The sequence below is a fragment of the Sorex araneus genome, chromosome 6, assembly GCF_027595985.1.
Source record: "Sorex araneus isolate mSorAra2 chromosome 6, mSorAra2.pri, whole genome shotgun sequence".
NCBI classification, from domain to species: Eukaryota; Metazoa; Chordata; class Mammalia; order Eulipotyphla; family Soricidae; genus Sorex; species Sorex araneus.
In genome coordinates this window covers 17,126,132-17,149,190 of record NC_073307.1, presented here as the reverse complement: position 1 = coordinate 17,149,190, position 23,059 = coordinate 17,126,132, and the positions used below count along the sequence as shown (strand labels likewise).

Below are 23,059 nucleotides of genomic sequence, written 5' to 3'. Positions count from 1 at the left end.
ACATCTCAGCAAATCTCTAAGCTCCTTGTGAATATATTAAATGTATGCTAGGTTTTGTTTGCATTTTCTTTGCTTCTAGCACAATTCTATTTACATAGTATATACATATGTGCACACATTTGTATATATGCACACATATATACACATACAGAAAAATTCTTGCCTTATGATTGAATTAGAACTCCAACTCTACTTACAATTTATTTGTACAATGTAATCCTTACTCAGTGAACAGGATGTCTGTGTAAAACTTTGTCAGTTTTGAACCACATGGAAATGATCACTTTATGAATCATCCTATAAATAAAGATGCAACTTGATACTTTCCTTGGCAGCCAAATGCTCATAAGTTTGTACATCAATAAACCCTATCTTTCTGGAGCATCTTCATAGCAGCTGATTGTTTTTGTTTTTGTTTGATGGGCCACACCCAGAGCTTAGTTATGGCTCTGTGCCCAGGGCCACTCCTGGCCATACTCTGGGGACAATATATGGTGCTTGAGCTGAAACTAGGATGGCTTTATGTAGGCAGGTGCCCTACAAACTCTACTCTCCATCCCCCATTATATTGGCTTTTGAAGTTTTATATTCTTTAAAGGATTCATGGAAATAGAAATAACTATTTCCAAGAAAAAATAATTTGTTCCACTGAAATTAATTTTTTTTATTATTGTCTCGAATAATAATAGACCTAACTTATTGAGGTCTTAATCTGTGGCAGCCACTTTCCTGTATACTTTGGGAATAGAATTTCATTTAATTTTTACACTACTGTTGTGAGGTATGTGTTGCTCTTTATTTCTTGGTGGGAGCTACACTCAGCATTGCTCTTGCCTTTCTCCCATCTCTGGGGTCACTCCTCGTAGTACTTAGGGGACCACGTGCAGTGCCAGTGACCAGACCTGGCAAAGCCAGAGTCTTACCCACTGTATTATCTCTCTGGCCTTGTATTATTCTTATCTCATTTAAAATGAGGACATTAGAGCACAAAAATTTAAGCTACTTGTCCAAGAGTCCATAGTGAGGGAAAGAAGAACTTCTGACCTAGTTTCTGGCCTGGTACAGGCTCTTTACTATAAACAATGAAGGAATAGGGAGATTCTGTGTATTGTCCAGCAGTCTGGACACTAATAATTAGCATCATGGATTTTGGAAGCTCTCAAGCAGGCTTCCGGGAGATGTGAATGATGAAAAGGAATGATAAAGGCAGTCTGATAGAAGAATAAATACTGCTATTGTAAGCGCAAAAATGTTTGTTTTTTGAAGTGAGTATGAAATATACAAAAGATGAGGACTTTATTGTAGGGAGAAAAGAGGACTCTCAACCACAGCTCAGGGCTTCATCTTCAGATCACAGTTGACTGAGAGTATAAACGTTTTTGTGGATTGCAGTTTCACTCACTCCCAGGCTATTTCTGGACCTGTTAATAAATTCATAAATCTTCACCCACTGTTTTTTCATTCTGGTTAGAATCAGCCCAAATGACTCTAGCTTCTTGGGTATTTATTATCATACTTCAAATACAGAACCAAGGAAAGAATAACTTAACTGTGAAACAATCTGTTTTTCTGATTCTGGGAATGATAGCCTCATATTTAGAAAAAAGCAATTGCTCTGGTGTATAGAATACATTATCAAGTAATATGAGACAGTATGCCACAGTTGTATGTGAAGGACTTTTTACAAATGGACACACTGGCAGAATGATTAAAAAACACCTTCCCCTCTTCTGTGTTCATCGTTCTCCTTTAATTTGGGTCCCTTTGGGTTTTCTACAATGAGTGGGGGAAAGAATTCAGATATAGAATAAGCTGCATGAAATAGGAAAATATGTAAATTGCTTCTATATTGTAGAGGGGGGATTTAATTACCTCTATTGATCATGTGTCCAGTTTTTCCTTTCTTGTTTTGTTTTGTGCAGTATTCAGTTTTATAATTGGCATCATTAGAGCATTAGTGTCTCCTTTCATGAAGCATGTGGTTTGCTGGTCATTAGCTATCCTGATAGACATGTCAAGGATAACAGACTTAGTAATGCATGTAAATTTGCTTTTCACAGCAGGGGATCTGGATTTTTGTACTAAACCCATCTTTTATATAAATGCCATTGGAATGATAGTTCAGATATAGACCCTTTAAATCTCAACTGACTCTTAATTACCTAAGCCTTGGAAATTATTCTTCCTTTAGCGTGGTAGTAAAATATTTCTTAGTAGGTTCAAAAGATGCATGTTGAATCCATTATGATTTGTTAAAAACTTGTCACTTTTGGGGGCTGGAGCAGTGGCACAGCAGGCAAGGCATTTGCCTTGCACGCGGCCGACCCGGGTTCGATTCCCAGCATCCCATATGGTCCTCTGAGCACTGCCAGGGGTAATTCCTGAGTGCAAAGCCAGGAGTAAGCCCTGTGCATCGCCAGGTGTGACCCAAAAAAAACAAAAACAAAAAAACTTGTCACTTTTAAGAGTTTCTTAAGTCTCATATTGGGAAAGAACATTCAGAGTTGGAAAAGGAGCTCTAGTTCTTTGTGTAGCAAGGGAAGTGGGAATGATCCAAGGATCAACCTTTTATCAAAGAATAGTTGAAAAACTGACTTGGATGCTTTATGTTCATTATTTTGGAGTGAACTATACCTCTTTGGTGATAACAGTGACATACTTAAAACCTAATACTTACCATTTAAATCGTGTCAGTGAAATGCTTCAAACTCCTCATGACTTCACTCTAGTGTCTTAGCTTAATACAATGAGGCAATAAACAGGTCAATGGAAGGACTGAAAAATGAGGGGTTATAGTTTGAGGTTCCACTGAATAACTCTGTGATGCTAGTCAAGTTATCCTCCACTACATGTCCCACTTCTGCTTTGGATTAGTCATTTGCAACCCTGGTTCTATCCCTGACACTGCATGCAGTTCCCTGTGTACCACCAGGAGTGATCTGTAAGCACAGAGCCAAAAATATTCCCTAAGCATTGCTAGTTATTGCCCAAGATCTCCACCCTACACATAAAATCCTACTATAAGACTTAAAAAGAGTTAACATAAGGCAAAACATAAGGATAAGATAGAATGGAATAGTACATGTCAACCTAGCCTAAAGGATTAAAGACATTCAAATTATACTTAGCCTTAAGCACACTTAAAAATGTCCTGTCATAAAAAAATGCATCTATAGGCAATATTTAACTGGAACAATTGTTAACATATTGCTTTTAAGCACTCCTTGTTCCCCTAACTTTTATCATAAAGATTTTGGCTATATGAAAGAAAAAAAGTGAAAATGAATTGTATTATAGTAGAAAATAGGAAGAGAATATGAGGATAAAAACTGGTTTAGTTCAGATAGGACAAGAGAAGATCAGGGTGTTGAGTTGTCAAGATTAGGCTGTCGAGCTACGCTGGATATAAATAGTGAGTGAATTTCTGATTTGGGTATGAAGACTGAGTATATTACTGATTTGGGGGAAGAAAAAGGGCAGCACGATCATGAAATGCTGCTTGGAGAATATGCCACATGGCATCAGTCTGTTATTTTCCACAGTGTTCACAGCTTTTTTCTGAATCTTGTTACTGGAAATCCAGATGTGGCCAGCGACTCTTAAAGGGAGGTATGAAAAAAGCAGAGTCAAAGGGAGTGAAAATGTGTTTATTTTGAGGAAAGTCTAGCAGAATGTGAATTGATCACCCTATAGAAAAGAAGAGGAAAATTTGGCTTAACTAATCTTCAAGGACAGGATATAGTTGGTTTTTTTTTTCTTTTGGGTCACACCTGGCGATGCACAGGGGTTACTCCTGCCTCTGCACTCAGGAATTACCCCTAGCAGTGCTCAATGGACCATATGGGGTGCTGGGAATCGAACTTGGGTTGGCCGCGTTCAAGGCAAATGCCCTACCCACTATGCTATTGCTCCAGCCCCAGGATATAGTTTTATATTGAGACTGTGAAGCACTTTCTCTGTGAGTAAAGACATTGGCCAGAATAAATGAGCTTAATTAAAGCAATGGGACTGTGATTGGGTGCTAGAAAGAATGCTATCTTGCCTAGGAGTCTATTAAAATGCATGTTGTGCCTACTGAGAGACAGTACCATGTATTTGTCCCAGGAGACTCTCAGGTAGAGACTAGGTGAAGGATTATTCTGGTTATCATGAAGGGAAGGGTCATTAACCATTTGGGATTCTCTTGATTGAGATTTTGAGCATACTTTCCTCCACCCCTCGTCATTCTCTCTCTTAGGCATATCTGATGTGTTTTTCAGAATGTGAGGGTCAGAAGTCCTCTTGAGATGTGTAGAAAGCAGGTCTCATAACCACTCAAGTCTTTCTGAGCTCTGCTTCTCTGGCTAAAAGACCTAACTTTATTTTTTATTTATTTATTTTTTTCCTCCTGGTTGTCAGCTTTGTGTGGTTCAACTGGTATGTGGGTGAGAAGCTGCATTTAGAACTTTATGGGCTATGAGATGGAGATGGCTGTCTCTTTACACCAATTCCAGATTCCCAGGAGAGAGACACGCTCTTGTTTTACTTGGAACAAGTATTCACCTCAACTGGATAAATGACCTCAGACTAGAATGGGTGTTGCTTGGTAGAAAAATCTACCAGTATGGTATTATGGAATAAATAGTATCACCATCTTATTGATTCATATATTAAAGTCTGAACTTCTCAGTCTAGAACTGTGTCTGGAAATAGACTTCCAGAGGCATAAAAAGAAGTTTACAGAGTAGGTCCTCATCTGATCTGACTCGTGTCCTCATAAGAAGAGATTTGAATGCAGAGAGAATGAGGCACCAAGGAAAGACAGTGTAAGGACGCTGTGAAGAGGCGACCATCTGCAAGCCAAGGAGAAAGAAAATCTCTGGAATGACCCCTTGATCTTGGATTTCTAGCCACCAGAGCTGTGAGAAAACAAAATTTTGTTGTTAGTCATCCAGTTGTGGTGTTTGGTTATGGCAGCTGTTGCAAACTAGAAGTCATAGAAAGTTGTGATTTTATAAACCCTGATGCTATGATCAGATACTTCCAGAACCACCCGCTACCCAGATGTCCTAATATCGCAGGCTTATATCTCTCTCTGTATGCTCCTCCATGTTTTTCCTACCTTGATGCAGCTGTACCTGGAGTAGGGTCAGTTTGCATCTCATTCCATGCTGGTGGTTGCTACTAGAATTGGCTTAACAATGCAGTGGCCCCTGCCTTCTCCTTAGCAGATATAAACCCCTGACGATAAAGTGGCTTTTTGGTTCATACCACTCCATACCTAACCCTCTGTTGATTTGGGCTAGCAAGACCTGTCCTGAAATTACCTGTCAGTGTGGACTGTTGTCCCTAGTGAAGATCATATGCAACGACTCATATCTCAGTAACAAACCTTTCTATAGCACCTCCAATAGTATTGGGTGTTAATTATCGAGATTAGAGTTCCTTCCTTCTGAGAACCCCCTAGTGGTGCTTTGCACAAGCCTATTTAGTTACATGGTTATTTTGACACAGGCTAGACCAAAATGAAAAAAAAAACAACAAACAAACTATCATCTATATCCTCTAATCTCATTCTGCCAACTAAGTCCTTTCCACTGAAATGGTTGATGGGTTCTCACTCCTTAGTGTAAAATACAAATATTTCTAGTCAGACAATGTGTATTTCTGTCTTTATCCATAACCACAACCAGTCTACCAGTTTGGTAGTCTGGGAACACCTGTAAAGGCAATTAGAGGCCCCCATCCCTCTTAGAGAGCCCAGCAAGCTACTGAGAGTATCCTGCCCGCACGGTAGAGCCTAGCAAGCTACCCGTGGCGTACTTGATATGCTGAAAACAGCAACAACAATGGTCCTCATTCCCCTGATCCTGAAAGAGCTCCCAATATGCCATCAGGATACACTACCACGAGACAGGGACAAATGGAGACATCACTAGAGCCCGCTCGAGCAAATCAATGAACAAAGGGATGGCAGTGATAGAATGATACAGTGATCCATAACCACACACCAGTCTCCAAAATTTATTGCCCAGCCATTACTTCCCAAGCCTTTGCTGACACTATTTTCTTCTTCTGTCATGCTCTTCCCTCTCATTGCCATCTCTTTCAATTTTGTTGATCTTTGGTATCCTAGAACGCAGTGTGACCCTTCCATCAGTCTTTTTATCCCTCTGTATTGGAATAAATCCCTTCCCCATGAGTACCATCAGTCTCTAAAACTCATTTTAAGCCTATCTGTGCTCATAATTGCACCTGCTAGTTATAAGTGTTTAACTTCAGCAGCCCCCAAGAAACTCTGAAAAATAGGTCACATCTTATTTTCCCTTGTACGTACCCACCCAGTGCATTTAAAACAGCAATTAATATTTGCTGAGTTTTCTGTGTACCAGCCGTGTGCCAAGTGCCTGATGTACTTGATATCATTTCATAGGCAAAATTGTTTACTTTAAGTCATTACAGCTTAGAGAGGTTGAGCAATTTCCCCAAGATTAGATTGTTTACAAATGGTACAAGGAGAATTGGAACCCGTTTCTCTCTGTCTTCCCAACACCAATAATGCCTTTCAGCACTCAATATGTTCATGCCGGATTGATTTGGATGCAAGAGCCTTTTTGTTTTAGGGACTCATTTATGTTAAGGTGAACTCATGGACTGGCTGGTGTCAGGATGGCCTTTCTTGCTGCCGCAGCTGCCACCGTTGCAATCAAGTTCTTCCAATAATTCTCCGCCAAGAATTTTGTCCAGTGGAGGCTGAGGGAGATTATGAGCCCCAGAGTGTCATTAAGATCGAGGTGCTTGGCTGTTCTTGGCTCAGCGATGCAGTCTGTGAACGAAGGTGATGTCTTGGTTGCATTTGCCATGCTAAGGAAAGAACAGCAGAATGTTAACGAGCAAATGAATCATGCTGACAGATGGTCTGCCTGGCTCGGGCTCCTGAACAGACTCTTCCTATCTTGCAAGCTCGAGGCTGTGTACCTATCAGTCTGAAGGGAAGAGTTGAAGCTACAATTGGTCAGGGAACCAGGGCAGCCTTATTAAAAGCTGAAAGAATCGGCTGGTTGCTGAAATTTCTATTGCCTTTATCCTGCTTGCTCAGGAGACTGACCTTCCCTCATCCCCCCCAATCATACAAGCCCACCTCCATGTCAGTGAGTGTAAAATATGCACTCACATTCTGGTCCCACACCCAGCATGGCTCCCAGTTACGCCTTCACACATAGCACTGAAAATGGCTACCGCCAACCAGTCAGGTAAGTGTAGATTCTGAGGAAATTTGCTGTCCCTTGGCATTATTTCTCTTGGCTCAGTGGGAAGATTCTAATTTGAACCAGGGAAAATTTAGCCTGCCTGAGGCTGGCGGGCTGTTGTTGATTTTTGTGACTGGCCGGTGTGAATTGTGAAGACATCCATATATTCTAGTCAGGCATCACCACCAGAGGAAACTCAATTTTTATTTCCTGGGTGTCTGAGGTCTTGATGAATCTCGTTTCACATTGGTCTGACTGAAAGTGCCCTGATATTTTATCTATAGAGCATGCACCCTAAGTATTGGTGCGATACCTGTTTATATGTCTGTCCTCTGTTATGCTGTGGCTCACTCGTCTCAGTGGGCACAACCAGTCAGGCCTAAAGAGAGACAAACTATTGTCATCAAATGTGGAGCTGAGTGAGAGTAAGATTAAAAAATTATCATTATTTTTTTTGTAGTGGAGGGAAATCACTTTCCTTAAAGAAATTTACTTAGAGAAATGTCAAGCGATTTAAAGGAAGAGATATGCGGTCAGGAGAGAGCAGGACCGTTTCCAAACGGGGGAAAGCTGAGAAAGATACTTTGATACAAGAAACAGATAACAGTGAAGGTGAAAGAAGATTTAATGTGACATTAAATTCCTCCTCTCTGTTTTGTTTTAATAGGGAAGAACTTACACTGGGCATTCCCAAGCATTGGGCAGTTCTAGAACAGGGATTTCATTCACTCCTCACAAGGTCTTTGAGATAAAATTCATTCATTCATTCATTCATTCATTCATTCATTCATTCATTCATATTAGACAGAGGAGAAGACTGGGGACCAAAGAAGATGGCAAAGTCACCGGATTGTAACTATTGGACTGGGATTGGGTACTGGTTTATCTGATCCTGAGACCCATAACCATATGATGTGACAAACTGTCACATTTCTCAATACGTTTCTCAACTCAATACACAGTTTTCTCTAAAACAAACCAATTAGGAGTGAGAGGAGGTGAAATGTTAGAAGGAATCAATACACTCTCTTTCATTGCAGTGTTAATGGACTGCTCCTTGCCAAATTGCCCAAAGCACTCTGTGCACTCTGAGAACGCCTAAATTTGAAGCCCTTGATCAATACATCCTAGCTACAGGAGGGAAGATACTCACTCAGAGTAACATCCTCTTGTCTGGACACCTAGGGCATTCATAACTCCTTTGAGGATAATTTCAGGCAGAAAAGATAATAGCAGTTCAAAGTCAAGCCAATTGCTGGTGGAACCCAGGGGGTGTGATGAGGGATGACATATTCTTGGCATGTTTTGAATGAAGTCTTCATTGGTTGTTAACATTTTAGTCTTTCAAGCCCTGTTAGATTGGGAAATGGGCCAGGCCAATTTGTAATCCTGATGACAGAGTCCTGAAACCAGACAAACTTCTGTTACTCTTTTGGGCCAAAATATTACTATTCAGTTCTCTAGAGGTCTAGATACAGAAGGCAGAATAAACTTTGGAGGCATATTCTAGGGACTTTTTTTTTTCAGCTGATCCACAAAGCCAAGGCTGCCTTAACTCATGCTATATGCTATATTTCTAAGTTCAATACATTGCAAGGAATCCCAAAAAGAAATGGGCCATTTTAGGGTATGATTAATGCCAGATGCAGAGACATAGTCATATGGGAGAATTTAATTGCCTGAGAACTTACTGAAGAACCTGGAAGCAGAAGAAGGGTGGGTGGAGAGGAGGCCGGGAAAGTTGTATACAGTGCAGCTCAATTTATTTTTGTTCTGCATGGTGTCATTGTGTATATTTAAGAAATAAGTTGTGAAGTGTGTCTTAGTCTTTTATGAAGAGTTTTTTCTTCTCTCTCAAGTATTGCTTTAAATCCCAGGAGATACACATTTGGTTCAAAAATACTTGTCACTGTAATGATTAAAACTAAATATTGAAGTCCGTGTCATGTCAGTTTAAGAGCTCAACTCACAATTTTTTTCTCCCTGCTGCTTCTCTATGTGTCTCTGAGGGGTTAATCAGAAATGGTTGCTGAAAGTGAAAAATAATTAAAATTTAAGTGTCTTGAAAGACCTTGGATTTCTTTTTTCTTTTTTCTCCACCTAATGCTTTATCCTACTCTGTAGCTCTGTGGAATGGGCCAAGTTTCACTCTTTCTCCAAGATTGCAATAATGGTGTCCTGGTCCATTCATGCACCCCAAGAGAACAATGCGAATCATTTCCCGGCATCTATTGAGGTTGACTTTTCTGACTTCTAGTCATTGTAATTTTGTCCCCCTGGTCATTGACTTAGATGTAGGCAGGCCAGGTCAATTTGGTTGTCTGATATTTGCTCAAGACTTGTGAAATGCCAATCTCTCTGAGACTCAGTCTACCCATCTGTACAGTAAAGACAATTGCAGTGTCTAACTCATTGATTATTATAATGATTAAGTGAATCATTGCTTAGTAAGTATCTGGTACATAGAAGTTGCTCAGAAAAAGGATGATTACTGTCTTGAAAATATTCCTGCTTTCAGATCCAAATATTCTACTTCTAGGATATATGCTGAAAACCTTGAGCTACACCTGAAGCTTTGATATAATATATGCTCCCATCAGTACTGCACTGTGTGTAGCACTGTCATCCCTTTGTTCATCGATTTGTTCGAGCGGGCACCAGTAACATCTCCATTGTGAGACTTGTTACTGTTTTTGGCATATCGAATATCAGTATTATTTATAATTATTGCCCAAGGATATCTGTCAATGAGTACTGTGTGGCCGAACTCAGGGGTCACTTCTGACTTTAGACTAGAGGTCACTCTTAGCAGAGCTCAGAGGACCATATGTACTTCCAGGGACTGAACACAGGTGAGCCTAGCAGCCAAACACTTGTACTATCTATTTTATCCCCTTAATCACATTTTTTTTTTCATTAAGTCACCATGTGGAAAGTTACAAAGCATTCAGACTTAAGTGTCAGTTATACAATGATTGAACACCCATCCCTTCACCAGTGCACATATTCCACCACCAAGAACCCTAGTATACCTCCCCTCCAACCCTCACCCCCCACCCGTGTAGCTGATAATTTTCACTTTACTTTCTCTTTACTTTGATTACATTCAATATTTCCACAAAAAACCTCACTATTATTGTTTGGAGTCCCCGCCCCCCCAAATCAGACCTGCTGAAAAGAAGCATTTGATAATTTGTTTCCCATTGCTGAGAATGAAGAGATATGAGGTTTTGGATTTCTGTATTTTAGTAACCAAGTCCAGGGAAATTTCTGCCAGAAATTGCATCATTGCAGTCTCGTACCTCTCTTTAGTGGTCCTTATGAGATGGCGGTCACCATGCCTTTTCCCCTCAGAAAGGAAAATTGGCGAGAGAAAAACCTTTCCCCTCCCAGGGCGGCATGGAGCCGTTGCTTAGTTCACAGTTTAGAGACATTTCTGCAAGAAGCTGCTGGTGCCAAAAGTAGTTTAGCTGGCCTCTGGGATCATGGTCATCCAGCAACGGAAAGGCCACACACGTGCGGCCACCTGGGTCACATCTCCGAGGAGATCGGGGCCCTTAATCACATACTTTTACAACAGAAAAAAAATTCATATTAGAAAAGAAATTAATCACTGCTCTAAAAAAAGCACAGAAAAATATGGGAGAGAAGACTTTCAAATTGTTAAATGGATTTACTTCTGCTTTCTTTTTCCTATTGATTAGTATTTTCATGTTTCCATGGACACACCTCACTTATATTTTTGTTGGTGGGCCTTTTTCCAGTGGTGCTAGTGGGTGACTTGCGTCTCAGTGCCTGGATATGTCACTCCTAGAATGCTCAGGGTACCATGCAGTGATTGGAATGCAACTCGGGGCTCTCACACGTGAATTGTTTACTCCAGTACTTGACTCTGCTCATATTAACTTATTTTGGAGCCTCTCTTTTTTAAAAAAAAATTATTGAATTACCATGAGATAGTTACAAGCTTTCATGTTTGGGTTACAATCACAGAATGATCAAACATCCATCGCTCCACCAGTGCATATTTCCCACCACCAAGATCCCGGGTATACCCCCCCCTTTCCCACCCTCCCCCTGCCTCCATGGCAGACAATATTCCCCATACTCTCTCTCTACTTTTGGGCATTATGGCTTGCAGCACAGACACTGAAAGGTCATCATGTTTGGTCCATTGTCTACTTCCGGCATGCATCTCCCATACCGACTGATTCCTCTATCCATCATTTATTTTGGAGCCTCTCAACTAGTGCTCAAGAGACTTTGAGATCACTAGTATTTTTGTCAACTGGTTCAGTGTGAAGGCCTGAGAATATGGTACTGCTCAGGTCCTGCAAACCAAGGGAATTCTCTGGGTCACTCTTATATTCATTGGGGAACTTCAGGGCCAGGCTTCATGATCAGGGGCCTCTGGTCTCCGGGGCTCACATGTCCCCAGTGATGTTCCGGAGACCTTGTGTAGGGAACTTAATCAAGCTGGTCACATGTAAGGCATCATGTCAGCCCCTATACTATGTCTCTGACCCCTAAACACTTACTATTAAAGCCAATAGCCTGAGACTTTGCAGTTTGTTGACAAAAATACCAGCATTTCCACTCTCTTAGATTATAAACCATACCAAATCAACCCAAAGCGAAGAGATGTGGGAGTGTACTTGATATTGTTACCCCTTCCGATGGGGTAGGAACTGGGCTTTTTCTTCTGCTGGCTATTTTGCCAGCAACACAGTGGTGTGGTGGATATTAGCTAATGTCCTTCAATCATCATGCTGATACATCTATAAGCAAAGTAAATGTAAAAGTGATTTCCAATGCAGCTTCAAGATAAGTCCCCTATGTGTTCTTCCAGTCAGATTTGTCCCTAATTCTTTGCCATTAAAAAAATAATAATAATCTGTAACTGCATCTACCTGTAAAAGGAAGCCAAGGCCATTTTCATTCTGTTTGTTCACTGCATTGATATGCCCTTAAAGTTAAGTAATATTTGCAGTCTAGAATTCATTATGATGAGTGCAGAGAAGAAAAGAAGTGAGATTTCCCTCTTGTGACTTTGTTACTCAATTGAGAGGGTGTTTTCTGCAAAAAGAGATTCTAATTAAGATCAACAACAAGAAGACAAAGACAACAAGAGCAAACCAACATCAACAACAATTCCCATTTCTTCCTATTCCTTAGCACTTCCCATGGTATTTGGAATGCTGTTGAAACTCACTGTGAAAACAGTTACATCACTTCATGAGTGGAATGACAAAGCCAAAGAAACATGTTTTGATCTTAAGAAGAGCTGTCACATCTGTCTCTCGAAGCGGTCTCTAAAGACTTGTAAGGATGCTTCCTCTCATTGCCTTAAGTTGAAAAAAGTACAAGTAGAGAAAGTAAGAATGGTAATGATACAGGATTGGGCAAATTAAAGTGGAGTGGAGCAAAAATGCTATCAGAAATCTGGCTTTATAACCTATAGTCAAGATATTTTTAGGTACTTGAGAAAAGGAGGCAAAGCATTTCAAATTCGTGGTGCAGGTGAGTGAGAATATTTAGGGTTTTATTTTATATGGTCACATTGAGATGAGAGATTAGTAGAAAATATAGCAGAAATATAAAATATACTAAAATAAAAAGGCATATTTGCATTAATAGTTCAGATTCACGTATCATCCACTATCTTTCACTGACCATAACTATAGCACAGCGGTTAGGGCGTTTGCCTTGCACGTCGCTGACCCGGGTTCGATTCCTCCATCCCTCTCGGAGAGCCCAGCAAGGTACCAAGAGTATCCCACCCTCCTGGCACAGCCTAGCAAGCTCCCCGTGGCGTATTCAATATGCCAAAAACAGTAGCAACAAGTCTCAGAATGGAGACGTTACTGGTGCCCGCTCGAGCAAATCGATGAGCAATCTGATGACAGTGAAAGTGACTCTGGCTGAAAGGAAAAATTTTTGACACTAGAAATCTTTTGCCAAATTAAACCTATTTTCAATATCCGAAGCTAGAGCTGAACAGTTGATTGTGATAACGTTGGGGCCTTTGTTGTGTGAGTGTGCTACTTACTGTTGCCTGTGATTCAACATGGAAATTCTGAACCTACTTGAGGTTTTGTAATTAGGATAGAACTTAAAAATCAGAATTTAGAGTGCACAGCTAAAGTTCTTTTTAATGTCATGCTAATAGGAGCAAATATTTCTGATTCATGAAGGCTTTTACTTTAATTTAGTGACAACCAAGATGTAGTTAAGATTATAAATAATACTGCTCTCTCTTATTAGGAAAGTAGGGGGTGGAGACTCCTTTCTTTATGAGTACATCCTCATGGTGGTGAGGGGTAGCTAATATCAACCTGTGTGGGTAGCCGTTGTGGAGTATTTGGATCCTTCAGAAATAGTTTTGTGTTTCAGTACTAGCAGTGGTCATGTTCAGAGGGGAGGTGGTTGGAGTGTAGCCATAACAGCAGAAATATCAATAATAACCAGTGACCTAATGGGCTCTGGGATGGGTTCTATATTATTTTTATAACTGTAACCAATTGAGGTATGCATTTTATGTACCACCCCTGCTGGAGTGATAGCACACAGGGTAGGGCATTTGCCTTTGCACTCGGCCGACCGCGGTTCAATTCCCAGCATCCCATATGGTCCCCTGAGCACTGCCAGGAGTAATTTCTAAGTGCAAAGCCAGGAGTAACCCCTGTTAATCGCCAGGTGTGACCCAAAAAGCAAAAAACCAAAACAAAAAACAAAAACTGAGGTTCAAAATTGTCACTTGATCTGTACAAGTCCACGCAGAACTAACTAACTCGTGGAACTAATTTAGAAATCTAATATTAGACATTGTGTCATTTAACACCCATTTACAAAAAAATCACACAAAAACTAGAATTGTCTGAATAACTTGTCTGAATAACTTTCACTTCACTGGAAATAAAAGAAATTCAAAACTCAGTAGGATTATTAATCAATGGAGGTTATTAATGAAATACAATTAGGTCCTAGCATGTTTGGGTGCCAATGGAAGTGATTTATTCTGTTTGTGTGTTTGTGTGAGTGAAAGACATAATTTTTTTTGAATACTGGGGAGTGTTTAGCTACAACAAATTGAGATATAATATAACTGTCTTGAGAAAATGAAAGCTGGGGCAAAAGAAATTTCTTGCATAGGATTTTAGGCTGTGTCATCCGCTGTTCCTGGAGTCTCGGTGCTTGATAAAAAATAAGAAAAGTTTGCATTCTTCTCTGACTGAGTAGAGGTTTGCCAAGTAACAAACCTTTTATTAAAAACTTGACCATAAACTCAGGAGTCTGTCCTAGATTTCTGTTCATCATCCAGCTAGAACCAAGTTAAGACACTGTGTGTGTGTGTGTGTGTGTGTGTGTGTGTGTGTGTGTGTGTGTGTGTGTGTGTGTGGTCTCAGAGATCAAACTCAGGTCTCACACACTCATGATATGTACTTTGCTATGGGGCTGCCTCCCCGGCCTGTGAATGTACATAACATTTATGTGGAATTTATTTGCTGAACACATGTGCGTAAGTACACACAACACACACAATAGGATATTTAACCTTGGCAACTTGATTCTGAAAAAATGAGGGGAGTAAGTAAAAAGGCTAAACCACATCTTTTGTCCATGTTATGTCTACCAAAACCTGGGTCCTACCAACGCATCATTCGAAAGAATATGAGAAACTGCAAAGATTCCCTGCATGAATGCGCTAAGGTGTTCATTTGTGGTTAATGGGAAGGTCCATATTTCTTGCCATTAGACCAGTTGTTCTGCATTTTGGGTTGTCTTGCTGTTTCTAATACTCAAACATAGTTCAAAGACATAAGCACTTCCAAATCATAAAACACCACAGTGGGCAGAAGGCCAAGCTCTGTCTCTTAATGGCCTACTGTTGACTTTGAAACATGAAGATTCATCCAAGTACCATTCCTGAAACTTTTCTCCAGCAACTCCAGGAGCAAATCCAATTAGGTGAACAACAAAAACAAAAACAAACCCAGAAAGTCTATTTTCCCTCCTTTTCCTCCTTGTAAAACTGTTGGCTATTTTGGAGGGAGGAGGAGGCACATTATTCCTGGCTCTACATTCAGGACTGATTCCTGGAAACGCTCAGAGAACCATCTGGGATGCTGTGGAATGAATCTGAATTGAGGTCATCCCACCGCAGGCAAGTTCTTTCTTTCTTTGTTCTTCTTCACCGGAACCACTCAGACTGCACCCTCCCCATCCCCCTCTTCCAAAGGAAGAGAAGAACGACCATCAATGGTAAAATGCAGTTGCAAAAGCAGCACCTAGAACTGGCCTCAGGCTCAGAAGAGGATTCTCTCTCTGGCTCCTCCTCATGGTTCTGGGTGCTGTACACAATCAGAGAAACTTCTCTAGTAGTGTACTCTAGAAATGGTCTCTGAAACTACAGTCTACATGGCAACATTTTGAACCCCTGTACTGTCTCTCAGGCCCTAATTGCCTTATGTAATTGGAATATTGTTGTTAATATGTTCTTGCTCCCCCCGTTTACAAAAAAGTAAACACACACGTATTTTAATGACCACGTATGATTGATAGACTGCTTATTTTATGTGAAGCAATGAAGAGAAAAAGAAGTAAAAAATGAAAGTTCTTACGACATTATCAAAAGTCTGATGCTAATAACTACAAAATATTATGTAGTCTTTAGAATGTTAAAAATCATGTAACAAATGTTATGTGACAAGTTCACTTTCAGACTGATCAGTTGGTATATTCTTCATAGCAGTACTGACGTAGGCTTTGTGTGTGTGTGGGGGTGGTGGATGTGTGTGGTGCTTAGGGCTTACTCTTGGCTGTGCATACTCAGAGGGCCATATTTGGGTGGGGGGGTCCAGCCCAGGTCTCCTGCATGCCAGGCAAGTCCTTTACCTGCTGTACTACCTCTCCAACTCAAGGTAGGCATTTTAATTTTCCTGGTTAGTAGCACTGTACTGTAGCACCATCGTCCCGTGGTTCATCGATTTTCTCAAGCGAGCACCAGTAAAGTCTCCATTGTGAGATGTTGTTGTTACTATTTTTGGCATATCAAATATGCCACTCAGAGGAATTGGAGATGAGGGGATAAAGTAACTGAAACAACCCAGCACAGGTACTCTGTAGTGAGGCTGAATTCTAATTTCTATACTGAAATAGCAAAATCTGTGTCCCAATTTTTATAGTAACCAATCAGAGCTGACAATTGGGTAGCTGTTAAAGAAATTAATCATAAAGATAACCTCTTCTTCTACCCTGTAATAGCTAAACTGAAAATATATTTCATTTGTGTTAATGTCTTTAGCACTTATAAAATAAAAATATTTTCTTCAGGATTTTCCATCAATTGTTTTTTGTTTTTAATTAACCACACCCATGCTTTTCAGTTTTTCTGATTTCAGAAGTTTTGTCACTTCACAGTAGTTGTTAATTATTTATTCAGCATTTTAGATACTTTTTAAGATAATCTTTTGTGTGTGTGGAATTCTCCCAAAGATGTTAGTTGTGATTAAAGGAAGTTTTTAATTTTGTTCTTACAGTTTTCTGTTGGTGAATTTTTTTTTTTGATTTTGGGTCACACCGGGCATTGCACAGGGGTTATTCCTGGCTCATGCACTCAGGAATTACCCCTGGTGGTGCTCGAGGGACCATATGGAATGCTGGGAATTGAACCCGGGTCAGCTGCATGCAAGGTAAACGCCCTACCCACTGTGCTATCGTTCCAGCCCCCTATTGGTGGACATTTTAAAGAAATCAGGACAGCACAACACACAGAAAACTGACTTTAACCAGCTCATGACCAAAGGCCTCTGGTTATTGGTAAGCAAATACTGCAATCAGCATTGTTTAGTAAGAGCCTACCAAGGACCAGCAGTGCTCTGGGCACTTTAGAGTGGGGGTAAAGCCAACAGCTTATAGTCAAAGTCAAGTTCAATGAAGAATTTCATGCAGTGGTGTGATTCAGCAAACTTCAAGGTGACCAGGTTGACATCACTCATGGGGGACAATGTTGCTTTTCCAAGCCCCAACTACGGCTCAGTGGGTGCTTATCAAAACCAGCTCACTCAGATCTTTGTTGTTTTGCACCTTTTGTATGTAAATTCACACACCTCTTTGATTTTAGTCAGTCCTGACAGCAAAGTCTTCAAAGTATGAGCAATAAAGAGTAGTCAATTACCCAGAAGGGAAAATCCTATGCACTCCCAGAGATGGGACCAACACTAGAAAAATGAAACTCAGCTAAAGATGCGAACCGCATTAGCCCTGCACTAAGGACTCACACGACCTACTCCATCATCCCCACTCTCCAGAGAAAATGTATTACCATGGACTTCTAGAAAAGGCACAGCCCTGAATTGCCCGCAACGCCTAGCCCTTGCTGTCCATTTAGCCAAAGAACCTGCCGTGCTGAACTTGCTTTTCTATTTCTGATGCCAATTCCTCTCCCCTTGTTTTTTTTCTTGAAATAATCACCTCACTTTTTCCTTCCCTAACCCACCTTTCAGACTGTTGGTAAGCCTTCGCTTTGCTCCCTTTCTGGGATTCTTCTCTCTTGTTCCCATTATATATAATTTTTCTATTTTAGTGTGCATTACCCACTTTGTAATTAATTATTGTGTGTATATGTGAGTGTGTGTTGTTCCCTCTACAGTATGAAATCCATGGGGAAGAGAGATTTTTTTCTTCATCTGTCTTTCTCTAGAATCTTTGGGAATAATATATCTTAACAAATCATAATGCTCAGCAAATATTTGCTGAATGAGTGAACAAATAATTGTGGGGAAGTGTTCTTTCTACTTGGTCCCCCGTGCTGCAGAGCTTGAACAACATGAATGTTCTCCATCTGCAATGAGGTCTCTGAACTGCAATACTTCCTTTCAGCCCTGGGGAGGGGAGTTTGAAGGACAGCAGGCTTCTCGCTGTGAAATATTTTTCTACTCTTGAGAGATCAAAGGCAAACTCCTGAGTTGGCTACTAAAGCTTGTGTTGTTATCACAGACTTAGATCTAACTTGGTTCATGTAGATGGTACTTTGTTCACATATAATGTAACAAAGGGTTGTCTTCGAGGTAGTACTGAAGAAATATGTAGGTGTGTTTTATTATGACCATGAGCCAGAGAGATTTTATGGTGGGGAAGGTACCTGCCTTGAATGTGCCTAACTTGGGTTCATCTCCAGTTCCTCATCTGGTCCCCCAAACTCCAGCAGGAGTTAGCACTGATCTCAAAGCTGGGAGCATAACCTGAACAGTGCTGAGTAAGCCCCCAAAACAAGTTAAAAAAAAAGTTTCATTAGGGACAATGCATCCCCAGCAAATGCTGGTTTGCATGCTTAATGTAATTCTTGGGGTCGATATTCTAGTTGATTCTCTACTTGAGTAAGATCATTGCATTGCTGGGCCATAGTCAGATTTCTTAGGGGGAAATTTTGGGCTCTTCCACTAGCTTTGAGTCCTTTCCACATTCAGGGCTATTTGCTGATCACCTTTTCATCAAGTCCTGTGTGTCATGGGGATGCCTGGGAGCTAACTCCTATGAGTTTCTTTTTGTTCCTCTCTCCATTTGTTATTGTTGTGATGATATCTGGCTGTGGTGTTCACACATTTTCTTAGTTGTGGTGCTTTTCGGGGTGCTTGTTTGTACATCAAGTTAAAAGCTGTTGACACACGTGGCAGTGGTGCTCACTGGGGCTTGTATTCCCTGAGTTGTGACATTTGTATGTATGTTCATTGGGACTCAACACAACTGGGGGTACACAAGCTGTGGTTGTAGTGTTCACACACATGCTTGTCAGGGATTATACTTCCGGTAGTGGTGCTTGCTCTCTAGAGTTGCATTGTTTACAGCGTTTGCACCTCTTTGGCTGGTGCTACACACTCCTGGTTGTGGTATGGCTGGAAAACCACTGTGCTGAACAGGCAGTATTACACCAAGCACATGGAGTGACCCTGGAGGCTTACATGATGGTTTCTCATTAAAGTCTCTGGGCTGTTTGTTGGGGGCCTCCTGCAGATTTCTTTGTAGGACCTTCATTCTACCTGTGTCACTGCAAACTTGCTTGACACAGGGAATAAATAAGAGCTCTTTGAGGACACAAAGACTATATCGACCATCTTTATATTCTCCAAAGAAAGACATTTAGGTGTTTCGTGGCTAAGCATTTACAAGTTTTTGTTCTCTGTATTAACGACTGTTAGAAAAAAATAAATTAGCACGTCAAACCCATCATGTCACAGATTTTATGTTTAGAGAAAGGTCAAAATGGACATTGAAACAAGTTAATTTAAAGGGAAAAATTTGAAATAATATATAAATCGAGGAAATGATTAAGATAATTGAGGTCATATAACTGAAGAGCAAATACTGTGTGATATAGTTCCTAATGCAAGTAGGTGTTCCAGAGATATTCACTTGAATAGATGCATGAACAATAAAATAATAATAGTAACTAAAATTTACTCTATATACTTGAATTTTGCCAAGTCATTGCTCTAGAAATATGTGCAACCCATTGTGTTCTGACTCATAAGCTACAGTTTTATCTTCATTTTATAGAAGACACTGAGCCATAGACAACAATTAAAAGGTCACAGAGCTAGACCTCGTGCTGGTGGTTGGTCTATTCTCTGTCACCAACCTTGAGTAAACTCGTGTGTCTTTATCCTTAGGTAATTCATGTTAGATATTAAAATGTGATTTTTAGAGCTGAGTATATGACTCAGTGGTATAACTCATAGGTTTGACGCAACATCCCCCTGCCCAGAGCAGGGTCAAAATATTTTTATTTTCCTTTCTCTCTGGGTCCCTATGGGATCAAAGTATTGTGACATGCAAAAGATTAGCTCATTTTGCTCTGCTGTGACTAGCATGGTGCCAAGGTCATGCACTTGATGAACTATGTCAACACTTTCCTGGTTAGTAGCTTTCATTTTAAAATCCCTGAACAGGCTTACTTTTAGCCTAGTCTGTCATCAAACTATAAATTTCAGGGGTTCACACATGAAAAAGACTCTAAAGTTAACTTGAGAATTTTTTGAATATAAAACATTGATGTTCAATTTTTGATTGGTTGTCTGTATTCAGATTTCTACTTAAATTAATAAATGGCGCAAGTTGTTAGTTGCCTATTTCATTTATGTTACTACACAATTCCACGTTTTAGTGACTACGATCTCCCCTTCTCTGCTTTTGGATTTGTGTTTGTTTATGGGTGTCTGTTATGTATTAGGTCCAATGACCCATTAGCCAGGTAAGTAGGAATGCTAAACACAGATCAATGCTCCCAAATTGAGTGATAAATCCCAGTTACTTTTTGAATACTATTCAGATCTTGGAGAAATCCCAGGGTGGCAGAAGCTTCTAATTAACAGCAATTGTGGTCTTTGAAAGTGTATGAATATGTCTTGTCTGTGAGTGGTCTCCACTTTGTGAAAGCAGGGGCAGAAAAGACATTTGAAAGACATTATAGAGTTTTCTTAGTTTCATTAAAGGTACAAATTGTTCTTCACATTTATAATTTCTTTCTTGTGCTTCATTTGCTACCTGTGATGGAATATAAGCGTATGGTTTGGAATCATTTCAGAGCTAAGTGACATTTCTTAAAAGCAGAAAATGGTTCTTTTTCTCTTCATTTGCTTTCCACTTTTGCCACAGAAAGAGGAAGGTTAAGAATACAAGTAGATAAGGATTCATGGGCATTTTATCTAGGAAACAAATGCTAAGTCCTGACACAGGCCTTCCTCCCATATCCAAGAAAGTACCGATTTCATCATGGAGCTTACAAATGGAAGAGCCTTGTGAAATTCATTTTTTCTAGAACTCTTTAAAATATAGGTCATGGATACCAACTTTAAAATCACCTATGGGTGCTAAAAAATTCTTCTTGATCTCCACTTTAGACCATATGAATTAGTGTCTCTATGAGAACACAGACTTTTTTTGCTACATTAGCCTTAGCAGCACTAGAGTTTGATAATCACATTAATTGTCTCTACATAAAGAAACTTGGGCACAATGCAGTGAAGTGACTTATCAATGATGAACTAGGCAGTAAATAACAAATTATCCTGCTTGGGCATTATAAACCGTTTAAGCGAGCTGCAATTTTTAAAATTCACCTGACATGCATCTTTCTACCTCAGCTGTGTAGTTATGTAACTTAATTACTTCTTAGTTTGATTTGACGGCCTTATTCTATTAGATAAGATGTGTTAATTACTTCGATGGCAATATGTGGTAATAATGGCTCAGTGTTACATTAATAATTTTAAGTTCATGAATAAAATGCAACACCTCTGTGTCTCAGCCATTATTAATTTGTTTCACCAGTGCTGAAGTGTTTAAAATTCAGTTTCAAGCATGTCTTCTTAGAGGAAAAGAGAATAATAATTCTATTGAGAAACCATTCCTTTCTTTCGTTCTTAACTCAGTCCTTGCTCCACAATTAGCTGCACATTATACCAAATGACTGAGGCAAAAATACCAGTTCATTTTATTTTTTAAAAATACAGGTAAATCAAAACAAAGTCTCTTCTGATAGAGGACAAAAAGTAAGAACAATATGAATATTGTGCAATTGTACCATTTGCAATGGCTCAGGGGATAATACTCGTATAGCTGTATTTTATTAGCCTGAGTTGAACATGTTAGACAAATGTTTCATCACCATAAAAATTTCTGCTCCTGGGGGCTGGAGAGATAGTATAGCATGTAGGGCATTTACCTTGAACGCCGACAACCTGGGTTTGATCCCTGGCATCCTGTACCATCCCCAGAACATTGCCAAGTATGGCCCCCAAACAAGCAACAACAAAAAACAAGAATTCTGCTGCTTATGTGTTAATTAAGCAGGTGATACTGAGGCAGAATAGAAGGGAAGCCTAGTTGATGTGCTCACTTACATCCATTTCTTGGTTTGGCAGAGTGGTTATGGTGCACATTAACCACCTCCCCTCCTCTCTATGGGAACAACACTCACCACCTCATGCTGAAGGTGTTAAACCCAGTGCTTACCAATATTCTTATTCCATCCTTCTAGGAATTGTGATTGGCTTAAAGATGGCACATGTTGCTGTTGAGCCAATCCTTGAACTTCTTAGAACAATTGAGAAAGATACATTTGAGAGCAGAATGTGTAAACTGATCCCCAGTTTACCACTGTCAAAGGAAACCCTGCCGTTACAAAATTAAGGAGGGGGTCTGGAGTGATAATACAGCAGGTAGGGCATTTGCCTTGCACTCGACCAACCTGGGTTTGATTCCCAGCATCCCATATGGTCCTCTGAACCCCTCCAGGAGCCGGGTATGACCCAAAAAGAAAAAAAATGAGGGAAAGGTTCGAGGAAAATGATCTTCAAGGCAAGTTAAGATGCTCAATTCAGCTATGCTTAAAATCACATATATTTGGGGCTGGAGCAATAAACAGTGGGTAAGGTATTTGCTTTCCATGGAGCCAACCTAGATTTGATCCCCAGAACCCCATAAGGTTCCCTGAGTCCACCAGGATGATCCCCGAGCACAGAGCCAAGAGTAAGCTCTGAGTACCACCAGGTGTGACCCTCAAACAAAGAAACAAAACCCAAATCACCTACTCTTGTATCACTACTGCATAATAAACTTATTATCATTTTTTGCTGATGCCATTGTAAGTTGTATTTCTATTATTTACATATGCAACAAAAACACATTACAGGGGATGGAGAGAAAATGCAAGACTTAAGGTGCTTGCCTTGCATGAAGCTAACCTCAGTTTGATCCCTAGCACGCAATGGGACCCTATCCATAGAGTCTCTTGAGCATTGTCAGAAATAACTCTTGAGCACAGAACCAAG

At 40.1% G+C, this 23,059-nt stretch overlaps 1 protein-coding gene and 1 non-coding gene across 3 annotated transcripts in view; one reads left to right on the top strand and one right to left on the bottom strand.

Annotated features, from left to right (window-relative positions):
* Window positions 1-23,059, top strand: part of KCTD16 (potassium channel tetramerization domain containing 16) — a 296,508-nt gene that overhangs the window by 104,762 nt on the left and 168,687 nt on the right. The gene's annotated exons all lie outside the window — the stretch shown is intronic.
* LOC129406138 (small nucleolar RNA U3) lies at window positions 15,429-15,646 on the bottom strand. The gene has a single exon (XR_008630812.1). It is a non-coding gene; the product is annotated as a small nucleolar RNA U3 (small nucleolar RNA).